This window comes from Hemibagrus wyckioides, linkage group LG04, assembly GCF_019097595.1.
Source record: "Hemibagrus wyckioides isolate EC202008001 linkage group LG04, SWU_Hwy_1.0, whole genome shotgun sequence".
NCBI classification, from domain to species: domain Eukaryota; kingdom Metazoa; phylum Chordata; class Actinopteri; order Siluriformes; family Bagridae; genus Hemibagrus; species Hemibagrus wyckioides.
The window spans coordinates 31,238,699-31,246,198 of record NC_080713.1 but is presented as its reverse complement, the minus strand read 5'-3'; positions in this window follow the sequence as shown (position 1 = coordinate 31,246,198).

The window sequence follows — 7,500 nt, the reverse complement described above, 5'->3', positions numbered from 1 at the left end:
CCATTTGGAACTGAACCATAAGTACAATGTTGTAGAAAGTCATGATCTGGGGCTTTAGTGCTCTAAGAGGGAGGGGCTTTATGTTATCAGGTTGTCCGTGCTGCCGTCCAATCGGATTGTTAGAGTGATATCTCAGGACTGAGTGTTTGAATGTTTGTAGAATTTGTGTAGAATTATCACTGGCACCAGCAGATCAACTGATTACATTTTGGGATTGATCCACACCGGTTTAAGGTCACATGGTGGGTGACCTTGTAGTAGTTTGTCTAATTAAAACCCAAAAGCAAACAAATGATGAAGTCAAAAACTATTAACAATTATTTAACAAAAAATCTCATTAAAAATTATTTTAAAAAATCACACATTTATTTCAGAAATTACCTCAATTCTAAAAACAGTTCAGTGAAAAGGAAATTAAAAACAGAGTTGTTGTCAGATGGTGTGGTGTGCGACGCCCTCTTGTGGATCATTTACGAAGAGTCGCGTAGTGTGAACACCACAAGGACAAAAAGACATACAGTGACGTCATGTAGTCTGAACAGCAAAGCGATCTGAAGACGGTTAAAGTCTTGTAGTGTGACCAGGCCTTTAGAGAACGCTAAAGATTTTCCGAATCCACTCCAGGTTTTACTTTTCTCTCTCGCCCCAAGCAGCCGCAGTCTCTCCCAGTCTCTCCCAGTCACTCCACTCCGGGTTTTACTTTTCTCTCTCACCCCCAGCAGGCGCAGTCTCTCCCAGTCACTCCGCACTCCACCCCGGGTTTTACTTTTCTCTCTCGCCCCCAGCAGGCGCAGTCTCTCCCAGTCACTCCACTCCGGGTTTTACTTTTCTCTCTCACCCCCAGCAGGCGCAGTCTCTCCCAGTCACTCCACTCCGGGTTTTACTTTTCTCTCTCACCCCCAGCAGGCGCAGTCTCTCCCAGTCACTCCACTCCGGGTTTTACTTTTCTCTCTCACCCCCAGCAGCCACAGTCTCTCCCAGTCACTCCACTCCGGGTTTTACTTTTCTCTCTCACCCCCAGCAGGCGCAGTCTCTCCCAGTCACTCCACTCCGGGTTTTACTTTTCTCTCTCACCCCCAGCAGGCGCAGTCTCTCCCAGTCTCTCCACTCCGGGTTTTACTTTTCTCTCTCACCCCCAGCAGCCGCAGTCTCTCCCAGTCTCTCCCAGTCACTCCACTCCGGGTTTTACTTTTCTCTCTCACCCCCAGCAGCCACAGTCTCTCCCAGTCTCTCCCAGTCACTCCACTCCGGGTTTTACTTTTCTCTCTCACCCCCAGCAGCCGCAGTCTCTCCCAGTCTCTCCACTCCGGGTTTTACTTTTCTCTCTCACCCCCAGCAGCCACAGTCTCTCCCAGTCTCTCCACTCCGCTATTTCTCACTCAGTACCGAGCGGTCAGTCACAGTCACTGGATTCGCCCAGTCCACAGGTATATAAAATACCAAAATAGTATTGTTTTAAAAGTATTATTTTGATACACTGTTTATAGTTCTGTTGGTAATGAATTGTTTTTGTTCTTGGTCTTTTGTTAGTGCAGTTAGTAACGGTGTTACGAAATATTCGCGTCTTTAGAAGGTCCAATAAAATTATTAATATTTAATATGAACATAACACCAAAGTTTGCCATTTATTGTACACTTTGCAGATGAATGACAATGCCTTCTCAAAAAAGAAGGCAGAGACAGAGAGAGAAAGAGAAGAGAAGCTGCTAAAGGCAGTGGAACCTTGTATAGCTGGTTTCAGACCTCCAGCAAGCCAGCAGGTCAATCATTTACCAAAACATTTAGCAAGCAGTTTGTCACACTTTATTCACAACTCTTGTGAAGTATGGTTCTTCTAAAAATATATAATTTATCATTATAAATGTAATTATAAACGTGTTACATATAGCATAGCTGTGTGTGTTGTATAGCAGTAATGTAGTATCAGTAATAATGAAATTGCCTTCATTCAGGATGAGGCAGAGGGAGACTCAGAGAGTGAGGGAGAGTCCACTGATCATCAGCCAGAGCAGGCAGTTACAGGTAAGATAACTGTTTGACCATCACCTGGAGTGTGATTGGATGATGGACATTGGATTATTTAAACAGAAAAGTTATTTATATAACTATAGTCTTTGTGAGGTTTACAGTTTTCAGGAGGAGGAGGAACAGCTGCAAACTGAGCTTAGAGTTTTCCACTCTTCATGAATGCTCACAAAAAAGTGTCCATGCAATGTTGAAAACATTCAAAGAGTTTGATGCCCATGTTGTGTTTCCAACACTTTTGAAGCTGCTGAAAATCTTCGCAACAATACCAGTCTCAACAGCCACTGTAGAACGCTCATTCTCAAAGATGAAGCTGGTAAAAGCTAAACTTCGTAATCTGTGTGGACAAGAACAACTCTCTGATCTTCTGCTTCTGGCCATCGAGAAGGACGTCCCAATCATAAAAGATGAGGTTATCAAAATCTTTCAGGAAATGGTACCAAACAGAAAGGTTTTGCTGTGAAATTAAGAGATACTGCACTCTCAGAAAAAAAGGTCCGATTCTGTACCAAAGAAGTACAAACCATCGTCACTGGGGCAGAACCTTTTAATGGGAGAGAATTGTACCTTAATATAAAGAAACTAATGTGTACCGTTCCAGTTTGTTCCTTTAAGGACATGATTTGTACCGTGGGCCAAATGTACCTTTTGTTTTTTTTTTAAGCTGCTGGTACAATATTGTCTCTTCATCAAAGGTCCAGATCTTCTCCTTGAAGGTCCACCACAGAGACACGGCACTTTGTGCTTTAACTGTGCCAAAGCGTTCCTTCCAGAACTATTAAAGTTCTTCTTCCTATTGAACAACAGGAACATTCAACAACTGAACCCAAAAGGCATCAATTTAATATCAGTAACTTTAATTATCAAATACATGTTTAAACAATTTCTCCCAGTTTACAGTAAAATGTTTATTTTTGTGTTAATTCATATTTTCAGTTTACAATAAAGATTCCAAAAATATTTGAACAAAATATAACTTCTTTAAAAACATTTCACTAAATACATTTTCACTAAAATGGTACAGTTTATAAAATACATTTTCACTAAAATGGTACAGTTTATAAAATACATTTTCACTAAAATGGTACAGTTTATAAAATACATTTTCCGATCTACAAAATAAAACTTTTCACAAATTGTACCCAGAACTTTTTTTGACACCCATCAAGTCCAGAACAGATGGAAAAGTCCTGGTCCTGAGCAGGAATCAATCCTATATGTTTGATTAGTTTTACAGTAAAATGTCTGTGTGAACACTCTGGACATACACAGGGTCATGGCATCTTCTCAGTCTAGGATACAAGATTAATAATCCTGACCACAGCAGCTGGCAATGTCTTATCACCAGGTGCAGATACCTTTAACACATGCCTTTGGAGAAAGAGCAGTGTTCCTGTTGTGTGAGGGATCTACAAGGTTTATATAAAATACCCACAAAAAGCAGAAAGACGGCCATCCTCCACCCCTCCACCCCCCCACCTGCCTGCACGCGCTTCTTTACCTCTTCATGTTGTTGTATCTAGTCATTGTGGAAATAAAACATAAAATCTAATCTTTTTTCCATTATAAAAACAACAAGATAGTTAAAATAAGAATTAATTTAAGAGTAAACTAAGATGAGGAGCTGCCACACCCTGAAAGACTGAAAGTATATTTCATACAAAAGAAAAGTTAAATGCTAACAAAATCTACTGAATCTACAAACTTCGATAGAGTGTAAATTGTATAAGAGAAATGAGTTTTGCACAAACAAACAAACAAACAAACAAGAAGAAGAGTTCGAACCGATCTCTAAGGAAAAAAGTTCCCTCAGGGCTCGACTACCTGAAACAATTTACTAAGGCTCCATCCCAAATGTCCATCCCCCCTACAGTGTGCACTAGCTGGTGTGTTAGAAGTCATCACAAAGCACATCTAGTGCACTTCCCTAGGGACTATGGAGTGATTTGGGATTGAACCGCTATCCGTTAGCCGAACAGCTCAGTTAGCAAGCTTCTGTTTAACTCACCTCGAGCTTTAAAGCGGACCGCAGTGAAACACCCTCACATACAAAGACTTTTATTGATTTTACAGCAGATGAAATGGACACTTCGCTGGAAAGGACTGAGAGAAATGAATTTTAAGAAGAGATGATGGTCAGAGAAATCAGAAATCCTGTCAGGAAAACTGCCGTGTGCTTCTTCTACTGCTGTTAGATCCTGGATACCAAACATGGAGACTGCCACCTACTGGAGCATGCGGGTAGTACAACACTACCACTGACACTGACCACGGTCACTAATCCTAAAGTAACTGTCCACACTGGGATTTTAATTCATTTTATTCATCAACATTTAACAACTGACCCCATAAAATTTACTCCAACTTGTAACTCGGTTGTCCGACATTGCAGTTTGTGGAAATGTCTCTTCATACAGTCTCTCAAACGTGAAAGAAGAAGAACGATGGACCTTCCACTCACCACACTATATGAAGAAATGAGTGAAGAGAGGCTGGTGGGCATTAATGGAAACCTCAAACTCTAATGAACATTTCAGCATTTCTTCCAGCTTTCTTTCATCTAGATTTACTCTACTTGTGGAAACGTAGGCTATAAGACTTATCTCTGCATCTGGATAAAATACATTAAAGGCCATGTCCACTCTAATATGTCCACTCTAATATGTTTTCATTTAAAAATGCAGATTTTTCTGTCCATTTTGTCCTTCTGTCCACACTGAGACAGCGTTTCTACCTTGCCATCATTAAATCTATCCTCACATCCTCCATCATGTTCTGGTTTGCTGCAGCTTCAGCCAGGGACAAGGCCAAGCTGCAGTGTATCATCCACTCTGCTGAGAAGGTGATCGGCTGCAGTCTCCCATCTCTCCAGGATCTGAACCTCTCCAGAACCCGGATCACAGCCGACCCCTCCCATCCCGGAAATGAACTCTTTCAGTCCCTCCCCTCTGGCAAGAGCACTCAAATAAAGGAAACTGTCTACCTGTTACATGTATGAAAGTGTAACGTGTTTTGTACACAATAATTTCATGTTTCCAGCGTGTTTAAATCCTGTTATATTTGCATGCATTTCACACAACCTCACATTTATTAGATTCAGTCCTGTTGAGATGAGGATCTGAGGATCTTGTCACTACGTGAAACCGGAAATATCAAAGGGAGCATCGTGTGAAGACATCACGAGAAGAGAACACAGTCTGGTGAGAAGACATCATGAGAAGAGAACACAGTTTGGTGAGAAGACATCACGAGAAGAGAACACAGTTTGGTGAGAAGACATCATGAGAAGAGAACACAGTTTGGTGAGAAGACATCATGAGAAGAGAACACAGTTTGGTGAGAAGACATCATGAGAAGAGAACACAGTTTGGTGAGAAGACATCATGAGAAGAGAACACAGTTTGGTGAGAAGACATCATGAGAAGAGAACACAGTCTGGTGAGAAGACATCATGAGAAGAGAACACAGTCTGGTGAGAAGACATCATGAGAAGAGAACACAGTTTGGTGAGAAGACATCATGAGAAGAGAACACAGTTTGGTGAGAAGACATCATGAGAAGAGAACACAGTTTGGTGAGAAGACATCATGAGAAGAGAACACAGTCTGGTGAGAAGACATCATGAGAAGAGAACACAGTTTGGTGAGAAGACATCACGAGAAGAGAACACAGTGTGGTGAGAAGACATGAGAAGAGAACACAGTTTGGTGAGAAGACATCATGAGAAGAGAACACAGTCTGGTGAGAAGACATCATGAGAAGAGAACACAGTCTGGTGAGAAGACATTACGAGAAGAGAACACAGTCTGGTGAGAAGACATCATGAGAAGAGAACACAGTCTGGTGAGAAGACATCATGAGAAGAGAACACAGTCTGGTGAGAAGACATCATGAGAAGAGAACACAGTTTGGTGAGAAGACATCACGAGAAGAGAACACAGTTTGGTGAGAAGACATCACGAGAAGAGAACACAGTTTGGTGAGAAGACATCATGAGAAGAGAACACAGTTTGGTGAGAAGACATCATGAGAAGAGAACACAGTCTGGTGAGAAGACATCATGAGAAGAGAACACAGTTTGGTGAGAAGACATCATGAGAAGAGAACACAGTCTGGTGAGAAGACATCACGAGAAGAGAACACAGTTTGGTGAGAAGACATCATGAGAAGAGAACACAGTCTGGTGAGAAGACATCATGAGAAGAGAACACAGTCTGGTGAGAAGACATCACGAGAAGAGAACACAGTCTGGTGAGAAGACATCATGAGAAGAGAACACAGTCTGGTGAGAAGACATCATGAGAAGAGAACACAGTCTGGTGAGAAGACATCACGAGAAGAGAACACAGTCTGGTGAGAAGACATCACGAGAAGAGAACACAGTTTGGTGAGAAGACATCATGAGAAGAGAACACAGTCTGGTGAGAAGACATCATGAGAAGAGAACACAGTCTGGTGAGAAGACATCACAGGAAGAGAACACAGTCTGGTGAGAAGACATCACGAGAAGAGAACACAGTTTGGTGAGAAGACATCATGAGAAGAGAACACAGTCTGGTGAGAAGACATCATGAGAAGAGAACACAGTCTGGTGAGAAGACATCACGAGAAGAGAACACAGTCTGGTGAGAAGACATCACGAGAAGAGAACACAGTCTGGTGAGAAGACATCATGAGAAGAGAACACAGTCTGGTGAGAAGACATCATGAGAAGAGAACACAGTCTGGTGAGAAGACATCATGAGAAGAGAACACAGTTTGGTGAGAAGACATCACGAGAAGAGAACACAGTTTGGTGAGAAGACATCATGAGAAGAGAACACAGTTTGGTGAGAAGACATCATGAGAAGAGAACACAGTCTGGTGAGAAGACATCATGAGAAGAGAACACAGTCTGGTGAGAAGACATCATGAGAAGAGAACACAGTCTGGTGAGAAGACATCATGAGAAGAGAACACAGTCTGGTGAGAAGACATCATGAGAAGAGAACACAGTCTGGTGAGAAGACATCACGAGAAGAGAACACAGTCTGGTGAGAAGACATCACGAGAAGAGAACACAGTCTGGTGAGAAGACATCACGAGAAGAGAACACAGTTTGGTGAGAAGACATCATGAGAAGAGAACACAGTTTGGTGAGAAGACATCATGAGAAGAGAACACAGTTTGGTGAGAAGACAAACGTTTGGTGGGCGTCTTGTCTAGTTTTTACAGAGTTTGTCATGTAAAAAGTGACACAAACTGTTCCTTTTCTTGTGTTTCTGCAAATAAATGGCAATGTAAAATATTGTTAAATTATTTTAACAAGCAATTTTATGGTAATCTGTCTTGAATTATGTTTCCAAGCAAACTGTTTCTTTGTGTTAACTCTTCACATTTGTTAATGTAGTGTAGTCCATCATGTTGGTATTTATTTATTTATTTATTGGGGGTTTAAGACCAGCTTTGTGGATTAAGTACTAAACTTTTCTGTTG